This window comes from Mirounga angustirostris, unplaced genomic scaffold (assembly GCF_029215605.1).
Source record: "Mirounga angustirostris isolate CCGP_5_RB_7025 unplaced genomic scaffold, mMirAng1.0.hap1 SCAF_3, whole genome shotgun sequence".
Taxonomy (NCBI): domain Eukaryota; kingdom Metazoa; phylum Chordata; class Mammalia; order Carnivora; family Phocidae; genus Mirounga; species Mirounga angustirostris.
Genome location: NW_026991711.1, coordinates 113373812 through 113392247, shown reverse-complemented (window position 1 = coordinate 113392247; position 18436 = coordinate 113373812). Strand labels below are relative to the sequence as shown.

The window sequence follows — 18436 nt, the reverse complement described above, 5'->3', positions numbered from 1 at the left end:
TTATGTTAATCACCATACATTACATCATTAGTTTTTGATGTAGTGTTCCATGATTCATTGTTTGAAGGCTTTTGTCTATGGTTTACTCTTAAACTTAGCAGGAAGAAAGCTGGGAACCCTCTTCGATTTAAGGGATGGTTAAAGCTCTTTAAGCAAATACTTTGTTTACATACGGACCTACCAATTCGCATATCTTCTCTGAAAGTTGCCTTACCCTGCCCAAGCTCTGTTACTTCTAAACAGTGTAGCAACATGTAGATTAAATCCTAGGGATTTTGGTTTCCCCTTAGAGACTTCACTCTGTTTTTTGTTCTGACTTGACATTGCAGGACTAATGAGGTTGTCATTGGCCAGTTATTCAAATACCATCTTACCCCTGGCCTTTTTAAGCATCTTTATTAAAATATAATTTTAAAAACATACAATCTACCTTTTAAAGTGTAGTATTTAAGTGTTTTTGATATATCAAAGATGTGCAACTGTTACCTCAGTTTTAGGACACTTTCATCATCCCCCCAAAGAAATCTTATACCTATTAGCAGTCACTCCCTCTTTCTCCCTAACCGCCTAGACTTGGGCAACCTCTAATGTACTTTCTATCTCTGTAGATACGCCTCTTCTTAATATTTTACATGAATGGAATCATACACTTTATGGTCCATTGTGACTTCCTTCTTTCACTTAGCATAATGTTTTCAGGTTCATCCATCTTGACGTTTGTATCAGTACTTCATTCTTTTTTATTGCTAAATAATATTCCGTTGTATGGATATACCGCATTTTATTAATCTGTTCATCAGTTAATAGATATTTGGGTTGTTTATTTTTTTGGCCATTATTAATAATGCTTCTATAAATATTTGTGTACAAGTTTTTGTGTTGATATATATATATATTTATGTCTTCATTTCTCAGTTATATACTGAGGAGTGGAATAGCTGGGTCATATGATAACTCCATCTTTAACATTTTCAAGAAGTGCCAAATAATTTTTATAAGCTGCTGCAACATGTTACATTCCCATCAACAACATAAGAGGGTTCCAACTTTTCCACATTTTTGCCGACACCTGTTGTTATGTTGTCTGTCTTACTAGCTATAGCCATCCTAGTGTATGTGAAGTGGTATCTCACTGTGGTTATGATTTATATTTCCCTTATGGCTAATAATATTTAACATCTTTTTATGTATTGACACTTGTATATCTTATTTGAAGAAAAGTCTACTCAAATTGCTCATTTTTCAAATGAGTTGCCTTTTTTATTGGTGAGTTTTAAGAGTTCTTTATTTATTCTTGATAAAACTTACTCTAAAATATATGATTTGCAAACATTTTCTCCCATTCTCTAAGTTGTCTTTTTCACTTTTTGAAGGTGTCCTTTTAAGGACAAAAATTTTTAATTTGGGCAAAGTTTCATTTACCTTTTTTTTTTTTTTTGTCGGTATGCTTTTGTTGTCATATCTAAGAAGACTGCCTAATCTTAGGTCACAAAGATTTGCTCCTGTGTTTTCTTCTAAGAGTTACATACTTGTAACTTTTACATCTAGATCTAAGATCTGTTTTAAATGAAGTTTTGTGTTCACTCCAAAACCAGTTTTATTCTTTCTCTCCATAGAAGTTTGAAGGTTGATCTTCCCTAAAAGACCATGTCTTCTTATTAGATGGTCATTGGAGATATAGATTTTTAAACCAAGCAATATCTTTTTTAAATTTTTTTATTGTTATGTTAATCACCATACGTCATTAGTTTTTGATGTAGTGTTCCATGATTCATTGTTTGTGCATAACACCCAGTGCTCCATGCAGAATGTGCCCTCTTTAATACCCATCACCAGGCTAACCCATCCTCCCACCCCCTCCCCTCTAGAACCCTCAGTTTGTTTTTCAGAGTCCATAGTCTCTCACGGTTCATCTCCCCCTCCAATTTTCCCCCCTTCATGCTTCCCCTCCTGCTATCTTCTTCTTCTTCTTTTTTTTTTTCTTAACATATATTGCATTCTTTGTTTCAGAGGTACAGATCTGTGATTCAATAGTCTTGCACAATTCACAGAACTCACCATAGCACATACCCTCCCCAATGTCTATCACCCAGCCACTCCATCCCTCCTACCCCACCCTCCACTCCAGCAACCCTCAGTTTGTTTCCTGAGATTAAGAATTCCTCATATCAGTGAGATCATATGATACATGTCTTTCTCTGATTGACTTATTTCGCTCAGCATAACACCCTCCAGTTCCATCCACGTCATTGCAAATGGCAAGATCTCATTCCTTTTGATGGCTGCATGATATTCCATTGTATATATATATATGCCACATCTTCTTTATCCATTCATCTGTCGATGGACATCTTGGCTCTTTCCATAGTTTGGCTATTGTGGACATTGCTGCTATAAACATCGGGGTGCATGTACCCGTTCGGATCCCTACATTTGTATCTTTGGGTTAAATACCCAGTAGTGCAATTGCTGGATCATATGGTAGCTCTATTTTCAACTTTTTGAGGAACCTCCATACTTCTTCCAGAGTTAAACCAGGCAATATCTTAATATCTGGATTCTTTTCTTCTCATTTTAGATAGTGAGTTTATAGTTGTCTCTCATTATATATTTTTTAAATCTATGAATTGAAGAAACCAACAGAAACCTATCTAATGTTGATTAGACAGATTAGGGATATGAAATATAGTACAATTTTATTGTTTTTCTTTTTTAGGGACACTGAGTGGGCATGGTTGAATTTAGCTCAAGACTTTTCTAGGGCTAAGGAGGAGGTGCTATAGATCATAAGATGCCAAGTTTCCATGGAGAAGTAATAAAACCACCTGATAGAAACAAATAAAGACAGATAACTCCATATTATGGGAAAGGCTGTACTTAAAGATTTGCTTCTCCTATATCTCCTCATAAACTCTTGATTCTTATGGTGTATGGTTTATTACAACAATTGGGAGAGGGTATGGAATGTGAAATAATTTTCAAATCTGGTGAAAGGCATGTCCTAGCTATTGCTTTGAGTTGGATTTGAAATGCAGCCCTGTCAGCTCCTCTGATAGCAGCAAACATCATTAAATCAATACTGATTTTCAAGATTATTAAAATTAAAATAGTCTCTATCATTTCTAAATTATACCAGAACCCAGATGGGCTCTAGGAACTAGGCAGAGATACTGTCCATGATCAAATACAGCTTTTTCATTCCTGGCTACCACAACTTACTTGCCAATTATTTATTACCAAGGGACTCAGATTCACTATAAAACTCAAGCATTGCCTTTTCTCAAAAATTAATCTAAATTTAGTATTTTTAGTATTTAGTATTTTTAGCATTTAGTATTTTTTCTAAGAAAAACATGTTAATGCTTTTATTGCACATTATACATTATACATATAGGTAAAATACCTAAATATTTTAAATTATTGAGTAAAAAAGCCACACTTTAATATACATTTATGTGGAAGGGTGAGCAGAAGTAAACATGACAATGTCATATAATATGGGTAAGTTAACAGGTTTATTGGGGAAATATAATTCAAGGGTCAGCTAAAGGGAAGCAAACAGTCTCTTGTTGACTCTTAATCCAAAAGAAATAGAAAGTGGGATTATGACATTGCTGGATGCACAGTGGAATATCCTCCAGGAGAGGAGCCCAGCTCTTCAGTGTTCTTATGGCATAAGAGTGAGAACAGCCTTGGAAATAGGATATAAAAAGATAGCACTTAGGCAGCAGATACTTTTTATGAGAATTCCAGCTGTACAGGAAATTATCTAAGGATGCTGGTGGCTAGCACCTGTGATCCTGGGATAAATTTGACTCAGACTTTTGGGGAAAGTAGGTCCTTACACCCAGTCAGGCAACCTGAATTATTGGGGTCTTTTATTAGAAAATACTTTGTATTATGCTCCAATATAAAAATCAATGCCAATAAAAATAGTTTATCAGAACTGCTTGCTGAATAAAATACACAGTGTTCACATATGTAAAATAAGACAGGACACTATATTTCTTTCCATTTACCCAAATAAAAGAGACTAGAACTCTTGTTATTTTCATATTTCCTATATAGCATGTAATTTGATGTTAAACTTCATAATAAATTTGGTATTATTATCCCCTTATCCTGAGGTTCAATTAGAAGTTAAATAAATTGTCCACTGTTATCTGGATTAATTAGAAAATCTATACTTGATCCCAAATATATCTGAATCCAAAGCCCATACTGTCTCTCATTTTGTCAAGTGATAATTTTATAAAATTTAATGTATCTGTGCTCAGTTTTACCTCTTTTCATGCATTAAAATTATTTTTGACCAGTGCAATTCTTCATTTCTGTTCTACCAGTTCTCCACTGTCACTTGAACATAGCTTTTCTCACACTCTGTTACCAAACTCAGGATTATAGGATTGGTAGAGTGGCAAATAGACCTGGAAAAGGCGGGGGCTATAAAGAGATTTTCTGTTCCATTCTATCTAGAGAAACTTTGTAATCTGAGAGAAGGTCGAAATGAAGGATGGGGTACAGAGTACAGTGAATAATATCTCTAAACTTTTGAAAAGTGGTTTCAGGAAACCCCATAAACCAGAGTACTGGGAGAAGTTCATGTGAAAGGGATTCACAGAAATAGAAGGGAGAGACTTGTCTCAGTTAATGTATATTGATCTGTAAGCTAAATAATGAGAAAGATTTACAGTGTGGTGGTTTTTGGACTCTTTTTAGCCAAGAAATTCTTGATTCAAGCCAAACATTACTTAGATATATAATAAAACAATGAAATGTAACTGCTCTGTTTTTGTTCCTGTTATTATTATGAGTTGGGGAGTGTATGCGATGTCCTATTTTCATATTTTTTTCTTCCTTAGACATCTGCAAGTCAGTGATTTAGTATATTCCCACTTAATGTTTAATGTTTGTAATTATGTTTTGAATTAAATTTTATGACCCTTGAAGCCTAAGGCCATGTTTTGACCTTCTCCATGGCTTTACTCAGAGCCCAAGAAACAGCAGTACGTATATAATAACTACTCATACATAGTGTTGACCAAAAGCTATTGATTGACTATCTGCTGAGGAAAGAAGAATGTACAATAACGTGCATGCCTTATTTCTGGATCTAAATTTGACCTCTTCCCTTATTAGTATAGTTGACTTATTTATTATTGTATCTGTAATATCTTCTTTGGTACCTGAAATCCAGCACACTCAGAATAACTATGCTGGATGAAAGGACTTTTCAGGGTTCCAACTACAGATTGGGTCCTATTGGGTTTTGAAATTGATTTTTATGGCATTTGGTGAAGTTCAGCAGCATCCGTGCTTGACACTGAGCCTGGTAACCAGGAAGTTCTCTGTGAGGCCAGACTTCCTGGGTTGAAATTCTGACTTTGCCTTCTCCTAGCAAGTTGACTGTGGAAACATATCTTAACTTCTTAACTTCTCTACCCCTCAAATTCTGTATCTGTGTACCAGAGATAATACCCGTATCTGTTTCATTATGTTATTTTGAAGATGAGATGTGCTAGAAAGACAGACAGGAAGAAACTTCAGTACAGCGTTATCTAATAATAAACAATTTTATTTTTATTAATTTTGTAAAGACATTTTTTTTAGAGAGGCTGGAAATTCCTTCTGGCAGATAATATGTCAATTAATCTTTTGAAAGCAAAGGTGTATAGATCTCTTCAGAGGAAAGAAAGTATACTCGAGATGCAGAATTGTCCAAGAAACAGGAAAAGACATGTCAGTCATAGATAAGTAAATCAAGACTAGAGAATATTTTAGCATCAAGGAGGGACTTATATAAGCATACACATTCTTTTATTAGTTTTCTCCTTATACCCAGATGATGCCATGTGCAACATAAACACATGTGACCTCCTAAACCTAGATCTGATCTTCTGGAATGGTGAAAAAAGTGAGGTTTAAAGAGTTGTGTTTATCCATTATCAATCATAATAGTTGGCCTTATTGAACACATACCACATAGCAGGTACCTGTCTAAGTGCCTTCATTTTTTAACTTAACTATTCATCACAGCACCCTTATGAAGTAGGTACAATTAATATCCTATTTTACAAATGAGGAAACTGAGACAAAGTTAGGTGCCTAAGTTCACATAGTAAATGGCTGGGGATCAGAATTTAAGAGGTCTGGCTCCAGAGAGTATTCCCTAAACAAAACATGTCCTGCAGAATAAATTTTTAACTTTTATGTTTTTTGACCCTCAGACTAGGTTAATCTCTACCCTGTTTAGAAACCCATAACATTTCTAACTTGGTCAAACATCTTCTGTTTCAAACTCTTTGAGGTTTCTTGAAGCTTCACATTGACTGACTTGCTCATTCGGCTGGGTTACTGACAGACTATTTTACCTGGACCTCTGGAGCAGGTGTATTTCTTATTTATGTTTACATATCAGGACCTCTTGAGGACTAATGTCTAGCTTTTTATTGACAAGTTATCTGTCACCATTTTACTCAACTATAGACTACCTAAATACTCATTGTCTGTTAATACTTTTTTCCATCCATCCTTCTATCTGTTTTAGAATAGCTGCTACCCCACTCCTTTCCTGGACTCTGTATAATATTTACAGGCACAGTAGTGCAAACCAAGGTGATAGGACTCCTGGTCAGTATCATTATGAGTTATTTATGTATATTTTAGGCTAACAACTTTTATCCTCTAGCTGCTAAATGACAAGGGAGACTAAAGAAAAAAATTACATTTCCTATAAAGAAGGTCATGTTGTGATACACGGCAAAAAAATAAAATGTTTATTTTATTTTATTTATTTGAAAGGAGAGAGAGAGAGATAGCAAAGAGAGAGCACGAGTGGGAGTGGGAATGGGGGTGGGGGCAGAGGGAGAGGGAGAAGCAGGCTCCTTGCTGAGCAGGGAGTCCAATGTGGGGGGCTCGATCCCAGGACCCTGGGATCGTGACCTGAGCCAAAGGCAGATGCTTAACCAAGTGAGCCACCCAGGTGCCCCAAAAATACATGTTAAAACAATATTTTTGACTGCTACATCAGTAATAAAATTGTACATTTGAGCAGTTTTCAGTTTAAAATTTTGCAAAATTTTCAAATTTATTTCTGGCAACAAGCCCAGTTAATAGTGTAATTATGGTCATCAGTAATTAGGAATAATGGTAGAATGTCTCTGAAGAACCTGGAAATAAGGAAAATATTTTTTCTTCAAGTATTAGTCTTTAAAATCAGCATTTATTAAATAGGGGAAAAGATGAACAGTCACTCATAAGATACAACTCAAACTTGATAGAGTATGTCCCTATACTTAAGAAATAGTGTTAAAATGGGGATAGATCACCCATGAAGATAGAAAGAATTATTCATAGGGGACAGTGTTGGAAATAGGTATTATTCTAAGCACTGTCCAGGAGAGAGCCTTAAAAAAATAGATTTGGATTATTACAGTCCTATTGGCAAGCTCGAGCCTTGTTATTATGACATTAAAACATAAAACTATGTGAGTCTCATACCATTAACACTTCAGTTTAGCTAACTCATTTTTGTGCTGCATCTACATTCACCAAACAAGCTAATTATGATTTGGCTTCCTCTGTATATCTGCCTACAGGAGAAAAGGGACTGACTGTCAAGCTTCAAGCATACTGGGGGATGGAGTTGTTATCATACTAGTTGAATACTTTGGGTTGCAAGGAACAGAAACCTACTTGTGCTAGCTTCAACAACAGCAAAAATCAAATAAATGCAAATATGTGAATTGGTAATGAACATGTGCTACAGGAAATAGAATGTGTCTTGGAGTTTGTGGGAATGCATGCAGACAGGTCTCAGAAGTGGGCTAAAATGAGAAACTGGAAGGCACAGAGAACCCGTAAAACCTCTCTCCAGCTTTCATTTTTCTTCTCCATATGGATGCTTCCTTTTTCATTTTCTATAAACAATTACTTCTGTTTCTGTAGACTACATGGGAATTGCAACATTACTACTTTGTGTTTCCCTAACATAAGCGTTTTTATATTTAGCCATACAAATAACTTCTTTTTCCTTTCTTTTGTATTATTGAGGTATAATTGACTTATACTTAGTACTCACAGGTCTTTGGGCCCAGGGCCTTCCTCTTTTGTACCCCTTAGAGGAGATTTCCACAGAACTTACCAAAACCTCATTCTTTTTGGTTTGAATAGACTGATCCATCCATAGCCTGGGAACTCTAAGCACTCCACCCAGGGACCCTAATAAAGGTGTGTGCTCCAGGTCTTGGCACTTTCTCTGCCTTCATCTTGCCTTGACCTTCCCATGTAGCCACTTGAGTTACGTGTATATCTGTGAGTCTGTGAAATACTTTTCTGTTTTAATTTTCTTTCAGTCGTTTGTTGAACCATAGCTCACCATTAGACCTTGGGACTCTTCTTAACGAGTGTTAATTTAACAAAGTCACAACATGTATGAGTTTTAGAATCAGCTTGTCAATTTCTACAAAGAAAACCTTCTTGAATATTGGAATTATGTTGAAATTATACATCAATTTAGGGGACTTGGCATCTTAAAAACTTTGAGGCTTCTGACCAATGAGTAAGACTTATCTCTCCTTTTCTCTGGTTCTTCTAAAAACTTTCAGTAAAATTTTGTAGTTTTTAGTGTATATAACTGGCACATTTTCAACCACATTTATCCCTGCATATATTATGCTTTTGGATCTACTGTAAATGGTATTTTCTACTCCAATTTTCAATTATTTGTTGCTAGTGTATAGAAATTCAGTTGGTTTTGTATATTGATCTTATATCCTTTAATTCTTACTAAAGTAATTTAACAGTTACAGTAGTTTTGGGGTATATTCTCTTCATTTTCTTCATCAAGAATAATGTTATTCATGAATAAAGACACCTTTAATTGTCTTTTCTAACTGGATGCCTCTTATTCCTCTTACTTTAGTTATTACCTAGAAATTCCACGACAGTTTTGAAAAGAAATGCTGAGAGTGTACATTCTTTTCTTCTTCCTGATTGCATTCAGTCTTGCAATATTAAGTATGATATTAGCTGTAGGTTTTTTACCTTTTCTTTCTTTCTTTCTTTTTTTTTTTTTCTTTTGGATGCTCTTTATAAGGGTTAGGACATTCTCTTTTATTCTTACTTTCCTCAGAAGTTTTATCAAGAATGAATACTGGAAGGGCACCTGGGTGGCTCAGTCGTTAAGCGTCTGCCTTTGGCTCAGGTCATGATCCCAGAGTCCTGGGATTGAGCCCTGCTTTGGGCTCCCTGCTCTGTGGGAAGCCTGCTTCTCCCTTTCCCACTCCTCCTGCTTGTGTTCCTGCTCTCACTATCTCTCTCTCTCTCTGTTAAATAAATAAATAAAATTTAAAAAAAAAGAATGAATATTGGATTTTGTCAAATGCTTATTCTAATGAAATGATCACATGTTTTTGTTGGTGTGGATAGTGTTTTTAGTTTGGTATTATATTGAACGATAATGATCTGTTTTCTAATGTTAAACTAACCTTGGATTCCAGAGATAAACCACCACTTGACGGTGATGTATTATCCTTTTTATATATTGTTGGATCTGAATTCCAAATATTTTTTTAAAAATATTTATGCATAGTTGTTCATGAGGCATATTAGTCTGTGGTTTTCTTTCTTGCAAAATACCTTTGGTTTCCATACCAGGATAATGCCTCTGGAATGATTTGGGAAGAATTGAATTTTTTGTATGCTATTGTGATAGAATTGTTTTCTTAAATTCCTTTTCAGCTTGTTTATTGCTAGTGATTTTTGCATTTGATCTTGTACCCTGGATTCATTTATTAGCTCTAATAGCTAATATAGGATCATATCATCTGTAAAGAGATAGCTTTACCTTTTCTTTTCCAATTTGAATGCCTTCTATTACTTTTTATTGAATTTTTCTCTTGCTAGAACTTCTAGTACAAAGCTCAATAGCAGTAGCATGGGAAGCATCTTTTTGTTATTCTTCATCTTAGCGGGAAAAGTTTCAGTTTTTTTACTACTAAGTATAATTGCTAGCTGTGGGTTTTTGTTTTTTTTAATAAATTCCCTCTATCATGTTGAAAAAAATTTCCTTCTATTCCTAGTGTTCTAAGTGTTTTTATCATGAAAGTTTGTTTTTGTCAAATGCTTTCACTGCTTTAATTGAGATGATCTTTTTGTTTTCTTCATTCTAATTTGGTGTATTACCTTGATTGATTTTCATATGTTTAACCACACTTGCATTTGGGGTTAAATCCCATTTTTTCACAGTCTATGCCCCTTTCAGTGTGCTGTTGGATTCAGTTTGCTAGCATTTTGTTGAGGATATTTTCCATCTCTATTCATGTAGTTTTCTTTTCATGTGATAGTCTTTATCTGACTTTGGTATCAAGATAATGCTAGTCTTATAGAATAAATTAGAAAGCCTTCACTTCTTTTCTATTTTTTGGCAATGTTTGAGAAGGATTGGTCTTAATTCCTCTTTACATGTTTGGTAGAATTCATGATTGAAGCCATCTGGTCCTGGGCTTTGCTTTGTTAGAAGGCCTTTTTTTTTTTTTTTTTCCCCTAATTCAATCTGTCTCATTGTTATAGGTCTGTTCAGATTTTCTGTTTCTTCTTTAGTTCAGTTTGGTGGTTTGTGTATTTCTAGGAATTTTTTCCATTTCATACAGTTTGTCTCATTGGCGTAAAATTCCCTTACAATCTTTTTTTTCTTTCTATAAGGTCAGTAGTAGTGAACTCCTTTTCTTTTCTAATTTTCATTATTTGCGCCTTTTCTCTTTTTTATTAACCAGTCTAGTTAAAGGTTTGTTAAAAATCTTGTTGATCTTCTAAAAGAATAAACTTTTGGTTTCACCAATTCTTTCTATTGCTTTCCTATTATCTTTTTTTTTATATATCTGCTCTAATCTTTATTCTGTCCTTCCTTCTGTTAGTTTTGTGTTTAGTTTGCTCTTCTTTCTCTAGATAATTTAGGTGTAAAATTTTTCTATTGATTTAGGTGCAAAATTTTGCTATTTATTTGAGATCTTTTTTTTATATATTGGCATTCATCCCTATAAGTTTTTCTCTAAGCACTGTTTTCTTTGCATTCCATGTACTTTGGTATGTTTTATTTTCATTGGTCTTAAAGTAATTTCTAATCTCCCATGTAATTTCTTCTTTGTTACATTGGTTGTTCACTAATGCGTTGCTTAATTTCCATATATTTGTCAATACTCCAGTTTACTGTCTGTTATTGATTTACATTTTCATTTCATTATGATTGGAGGCAAGATACTTTCATTATTTCAGTCTTTTTATATAAAGACTTGTTTTGTGGCCCAGCATATGGTCTGTCCTGGAGAATGTCTCTTGTGTGTTTAAGAAAAACGTATATCCTGTACATATATTATCGTTGTCTCTATTTTTGCTTTATGCAGTCCGTTTGTAAGAGCAGCTTTAAAAATAACTTTATATTTACCTTCATTTATGGTTGTTCTTGGACTTCCCATTTTTTATGTGTAGATCCAAATTTCTGCCTCATATCATACTTCTTCCTGAATAACTGCTTTTACATTTCTTGTAATACAGGTGTTTTGGCATTGAATACACTTTTTAATTCTTTTTTTTATCTGAGAAGGTTTTTATATCTCTTTCCTTTTTTAAAAGATTATTTATTTGAGAGAGAGAGAGAGAGCATGTGCAAGCCAGGGGAGAGGCAGAGGGAGATGGAAAGGGAGAGAATCCCAAGCAGACTCTGCACTGAGCATGGATGCAGGGCTCAATCTCATGACCCTGAGATCATGACCTGAGCCGAAACCAAGAGTCAGATGCTTAAGAGACTGAGTCACCCAGGTGACCCTCTCTTTTGTTTTTTAAAGATAATTTTTCTGGGTGTAGATTTTTTGGTTGATTTATTGATTTATTTATCTTTTAGCACTTTGAAGATGTAACTCCATGGTCTTTTGGCTTGTGTGGTTTGTGCAATGAGTAAGAAACCAGTTTGTTTTTAGTAATAATAGCAAATAATGACAAAAATAAGCATTTATGTAGTCTTACTACATTTAGGCACAATTGTAGTACCTTTCAAATATTATTTATTTTTTAAATTTACATGTCGTCTTAAAAATTTGTTTAACAAAGTGAATTTAACTGCTTGTACACATCTTGAAGGAGTAAACATACATCCATACACATTTCCATTTCTTCTTAACATATATACATGTTAAGAAGAAAAATGATAAATGACTAGTGTCAGAAGTAGCAATGAGCTCTCCCCTAAAGACTAAAGATTGTTTATTTAATTTAGAAAATGAGAGATTCTTGATGCTCTTAGTTAAATTTTTTTGGTAAAATATTTATAGGGCTAAAATCAGATTATAGTGGGTTGTAGATATAAAAGCTATTGAAAAGGAGATAGGGCAAAATTAAGTTAGTCTTTTGAAAAGTTTGCATGGGAAAATGGAAAAGTGTGAAAAAGGATAATAGGAATAGTTATAAAATTTATTACAATAAAAGTATATAGAACACTAAATTTAAACATTTATTATTTGCTTACTATGCCGAGCACTTTATATACATTATTATGTATACATACATTATTTTAGTCAATTTGCTTCAGTCTTATAATAGTATTTTGAGGGAGATTATATTAATTATCTCAATTGTACAAATAAGGAAACTGAGGCATAAAAAGATTGAGTTACCTATCTGTGTCTTGAGAGTTTTGTTTAAAAAGAAAAATGAAGTCTCTCTCTCTCTCTCCCCAGAAATACTGTAATAGAATTTGATTGCTTCTTTGTCTTGGTTAAAATACATGGGCGTGACATCTTTTGTTTATTTTTTTTAACAGGTAGAAGTCAAATGTGAATTAAAGTTTACCTTGTTTTAACTGCCACATGAAATATTAATAGTAAAGCCAATTTGGAGAATAGTTTGGCAATATCTACTGAAATTTAAATGCTCATTTCCTTTCATTGCAGATGAGATTTTCCAAAATATGGCTGCCCAATGTCATGATGACATCTTCCTTCAAAAGTAAGGTTATGTTTACTTCCTTTGAAACTAGACAGATCTGTGTGAATATCTTAACCCTTACAATGTAATGAAAGTGATGATGTGTGGCTTTTGAAACCAGGTTGTAATAAGCAATATGGCTTCCTTCTGACCTTTTCCCTGTCTTGACAAGCTTGTTCTGGGAAACCCTGCCACCATGTTGTGAAGAAGTCCAGGTGACACAGAGAGGTCATGAGTGGATATTCCACTGACAGAGTGGGCCAAGCTTGTAGCTGACAATTAGCCACAACCATCAGATAGATTTGAGCTCTTGACTTCGGATCTTGGAGCTGAGGCCTTAGACATCAGAGCACAGACACAAGCCATCCCCATTGTGCCCTGTTTGAATATTTGACCCAGAGGAACCATGAGAAATAATAAATAACTACTGTGTATATGGTGTATAGCCACAAGCTTTTGCAATAATTTGTTACCCAACCATAGATAACTGAGATGTGTTTGTTCCAGTAATCCATATTTGGTATGTACTCAGGAAGTGTTGTACAATAAGAAATAATATGAAAAATGTTTGTTGAGTCATAATTTGTAAGGGCAAGAAACTTGAAAAATCTAGAAATAAGCATCTAAAAATCAGAGAGTGGCTAAATAATCTTAGAAAATACATACTATGAAACACAATTCCATAATTTAAAAAATCAAATTTATTTATGGGGAAAGTTTTTTAATACATACTGTTGGATAAAAACAGCAAAGTACAAAAGGGAACATAACATTTATGTAAAACACATACATATCCCCAAAATAATATTACATATTTTCTACTGGAATATAAAAGTCAGTCAAAACTGGTGTGATAAGATGCACCCAACCTAATGCATAAATGAGGGTAACAATAGTACAAATTCAAACTAACATGAGTTAAACAGAAAGAGGAAGAAGTTATTTGGGGTTCTATTCTTTGCAAGTTATTGAACTATGAGTCTCTTTGATGTTATTTTATATATATCTCATAATAATCTTGGAAGTATATATTATTGCCATGTTTTTTTAAGAGAAGATAAATGATTATAAGGGTATTTAATACATGCTGTAGAAGCTAACCAGGCTTAGTCAGCTACATAATTGATTCTAGAGAGCCTAATTTTTGACTGCTTAGTACATATGGGCCCCTTTAAACGTACATACTGCTTTTGAAATTTATCTTTAATCAAATAATTTTTTAAACCTACCTAACCTTATTTTCCTCATGTACAGTGCCAAGGGGCTAACCAGATGAATAACATGATTTTTTTAACTCTGAAATTCTGAAAGCACATTGTAGTTTGAATCAAACTGAATGGATATATGTTAGTGGCCTCTCAGGTCATTTTTTTGCTTCCTTTATTTCAGTAGACATTTGTATTATACCAATCATTCAGAGTTCTTTGATGTTCTCCTTGAGGATTATGGAGAATGAAGCAGAAAGTTTCCATGACTGTTCTGAAAACAATTGCCAAATGCTATTTGTATGAAGCTTGTTTATTCATTGATACCAACTCCACAGGTATATGCAACAGATCATCCAGCTGAATGCAAGCAGAGGTTTGGGTAACACTTGATTCAAATCAAATTACTGTATGTGAAGGAACTGGACCTTCCTTCCTCTGTGATTGCCTCATAAAAACTTTTCTCAGTCACTTGAGTATGCTTTGGTTCTGTAAGAAATGGCATTATCATGTGTGGCATCCACATTTTGGCTTAAGTTAGTTCTAGTTTAGTGTCTTTTTCATTGCAAAGCAAGTATTTCTGGAAGAGCCAGATCTATGCTAGTCCTAAGTTAGTAGAGCAAGGAGGAGTAAGAGAAGCAAAGCAGTTTTAAGTAGAGGGCACTAGAAAAACAAAACCCCAGTGATGTGCAAGAGTACATAGTCAAGAAACTGTCAGTGGTCAAGTTGACTGGTTCATCTACGTGTGTGTGTGTGTGTGTGTGCGCGCGCGCACAAATATGCAACAAGAGAATATGCAGGAGAATGGGCAGAGGAATAAGCAGCAATAATAAGATTATTTCTCAGAACAAGAACCAGGTAATATAGGCCTAAGGCATTAAGAATTTGTTATATTCAGATTCTTGGTAATGTGTTGGTTCACCTTAATTAGTAACTCCACTTCTCTTAAATAGATTTTAATCACCATGAACGTTCAGGTACTTCCGTTTATCATCTTATGTCAATGCTATTCATCTTGTGTGTATAGTGCTGTGCTTTGTCACTTGGCCATTATACTACCCATTAGTTTCCTTGAATATATTCTTTTCTGTAATAACGAGTCAGTGTCAAGAAATCTTGTGGCAAGATCTTGATATATTTTTAACTGGAGGACTCCTTTAAAAAATGAGTCAATGATGAAGGATTGTCTTGTAGTGAAGGGGGGAAAAAAGTAGAAAGTTAATGAATCTGGACTTTGACATGTCATATATCTTATGCAGGGACACCCAAGAATTGTTGGAGAATGTTGGACATATTCCAGGAATTGTCATGGCAGGATGGTAGCCAGGTTGATGATGATGCATTGTCATTTTACTTTTGGAAAATCCTGTGAGGCTCGCTATGGAGTCTGGCAATAGCAATTACAATTACTGTACTTCATTTTATTCACTTGGGCAAAATAATGTCATTCCACTTAAAACATACAAAATTACAAACTAATAATAAAGCTCTCTTAATGGCCCTTAGAGCAAGGAGTTAACCTTGATGATAAAGTGATGTAAGGCTTAATAAACCTTGTTTCTGGCTAAGTCTCAGAGAGAATGAATTCTGTGTGATTTAGCTGTGTATAATCAATAATAACTGACTGCTGCCTGGCACTAGTTGAATCTGAGGACTGAGCACAATGCTCACACAGGTATGGCGTTTGTGCAGGCTTTCTCTGCCTGCCCTCACAGTGCTTCCCTTTTGCTTTTCTTGTCATCAAATGACTCTCCTCTGTGATGTGAGCCTCAAGTGCTTTGGCGTGTATTTGACTATGGCTCCCCAACAAGGATAGTCTCACTAATGAAATCAAGCACAGTTAGTTGTTTCAGATATTTATGTGCTAAATAACAATAAACCTTGGGTAAATATTCTAAACAGCCAATCCGATAGCAAGCTTTGTAGTGAATTGGGTAAATACACCGGCATTGTGTTCAAAGATCTTTTATAAAAGAAAGTTGTTGAGCAGCTCCACTTAGAGCTGTCACTTAAAAAATTTACAAAGCCTGGATATTAGTAGAATGCTATATAGACCAGGAAAATTCATATTGCCGAATTTTGAAGAAAGGGTATCTGGACAAAGTCCCTGTGTAAGAAGACACTTGCCTGACTAAATTTACTGTTTTCTCAGTCTTGTGGACTCAAGAAAAAAGAAAACTTTCTGTTGAGTGTCCTTGTAGACACTAGAACTGAGGATGTGGAATTATCTAAGTAAAAGTCTTGAGAGCATGATGTACAAAATATGCAGCTGTATTCATATACACCAGAATGTATGGATATCTACCAGTTTATTCCCTGTACCATTCAGAAAGTAGCTAGTCAGAAAGTTATTTAAGTGAGTCTAAATTAACATAGGGGTAATTAATTGCATGTTACAAATGAGTAATTGCCTCATGCTATAATATTTGAGGCAGATGAGATTCTTAAAGTAGCTTAACAGGGATGCATTCCCATGGCCAATGCTTGGTAGCATCTTCCCATTGCAAGCTGACCCATGGACACTGTCATTGCCTATTTGCTCCTTTGGTTTCTCCGATTTTATATATATATATATATATATTTAATTTTCATATTAGTTTTGTTTTATATAAATAGTAACAGAAGTACATTTATAATATAAATAATGGCAGTGGTTGGAATGCAATGAAATCTAAGAGCCAGTTTACATGCTGAGAATTTAAAGGTATTTCTAGGACTTGCAGGCATAGATTGAGGGTCTCTGGAAAGAGGCTTTATGCTCAGAGTTCCAGGCTGAATTCCAGGGGTACGAATAAACCCCAAGGTAGTTTTGTGGATTGTGGGAATAGAAGGGCCATGTGATCCACTTCCTATATGGAACACTAGGACAGTAAGCAAGGGTATTTTTCCATTACCGTTTAAATGGAGAAGAATACAACATTTTCAGGATGTCAGAAAGAGTATGAGGGAGCTGGCCGGGGATCTAGAAGGTATCGGGATGGACCATGTAATTGAACACCAGTTGAGACTGTGTCCCTGACAGCAACCAGTGTGGAAAAGCTGGGAAGCCGAAAAAAGGTTATAACTCAGTAAGGCTATCATGGATAGAAACCAGCCTCTGACTGTCTGAATTTTTCTCTTGAGGTCATGGTCGGTTTAAGCCTGGATACCTAAATTATCCAGCCCATGGAAAAGGAAGTGAAAAAGGAGAAATCTTAATTGGCTGAGTTTAAACTTGAAATGGCTGAAAAGTATACAAGCTTATCTGATGTTAACTAGATTGATTTTTTTTTTTTTTGCTACTAGTCAAAAAATAGTCTCAAGATAAATTGAATATAAAAAAAAGTCAAGCTAAATTTTGCCAATCAGAATTTGTGGCTTGAAAATACACATCTGCTTTTTGTTTACATGTATGTATAAGTGGTTGTGGGGTTTATACTGAGATTTAAGGCATTTAGAACATTATTAAAAAGATGGGTTGTTGAGGTTTTTTAAGAGATAGAGAATTTGGGGGCACCTGGGTGGCTCAGTTGGTTAAGCGACTGCCTTCAGCTCAGGTCATGATCCTGGAGTCCTGGGATCGAGTCCCGCATCGGGCTCCCTGCTTGGCAGGGAGTCTGCTTCTCCCTCTGACCCTCCTCCCTCTCATGCTCTCCGTCTCTCATTCTCTCTCTCTCAAATAAATAAATAAAATCTTAAAAAAAAAAAAGAGATAGAGAATTTGGGTAGCTATAATTCAAATTTATAAAACAACTATTCACAAATATTTCAATATTATTGGTTTAATGACAACAGATACTCTGTCTTGACACAGTTTTAGTATGAGATTTGTAATCTGGAATTAATGTTATTGACTTTGCTGTTAGGTTTCTTAAAATATTCTGTTTATTAAGTGTGTAATGTTTTAATGATAGCATGTGAAGAAGAGGAATTGGGACATTCCTGACCAAATTTTGAGCTATAGTGGCCTCAAGATAGCTTTAACTTCTTTATTTCTCTTATACAGCAATTTATACTAATTACAACGATTCATTTTAGCTAACACATGTGGAAACATAAAAATGTAGAACCATACATAATGAAATTGAAAGTGATCATAAAATTTTAAAATAAATTTTAATATGAGTGGTTCCATGCAGCTGCATATTCAGACTTCTTTTTCCTATTTAGGTCCCCAAATATTTCATTGGTTTTTGTTATTTCATGATCAGTATGAATGCCATAGCCCAACAATTTTGAGCAATAAGTAAAACTGGAGAAACTCATTATCATAT

At 34.6% G+C, this 18436-nt stretch overlaps 1 long non-coding RNA gene across 1 annotated transcript in view; it reads left to right on the top strand.

The window, feature by feature from the left end:
- LOC129045632 (uncharacterized) overlaps positions 1-13003 on the top strand; it is a 284885-nt gene extending 271882 nt beyond the window's left edge. The window contains exon 4 of the long non-coding RNA XR_010409827.1: positions 12945-13003. This is a non-coding gene — a long non-coding RNA (uncharacterized LOC129045632). The remainder of the gene's footprint in view (positions 1-12944) is intronic.
- The last annotated feature ends 5433 nt before the right edge of the window (positions 13004-18436 follow it).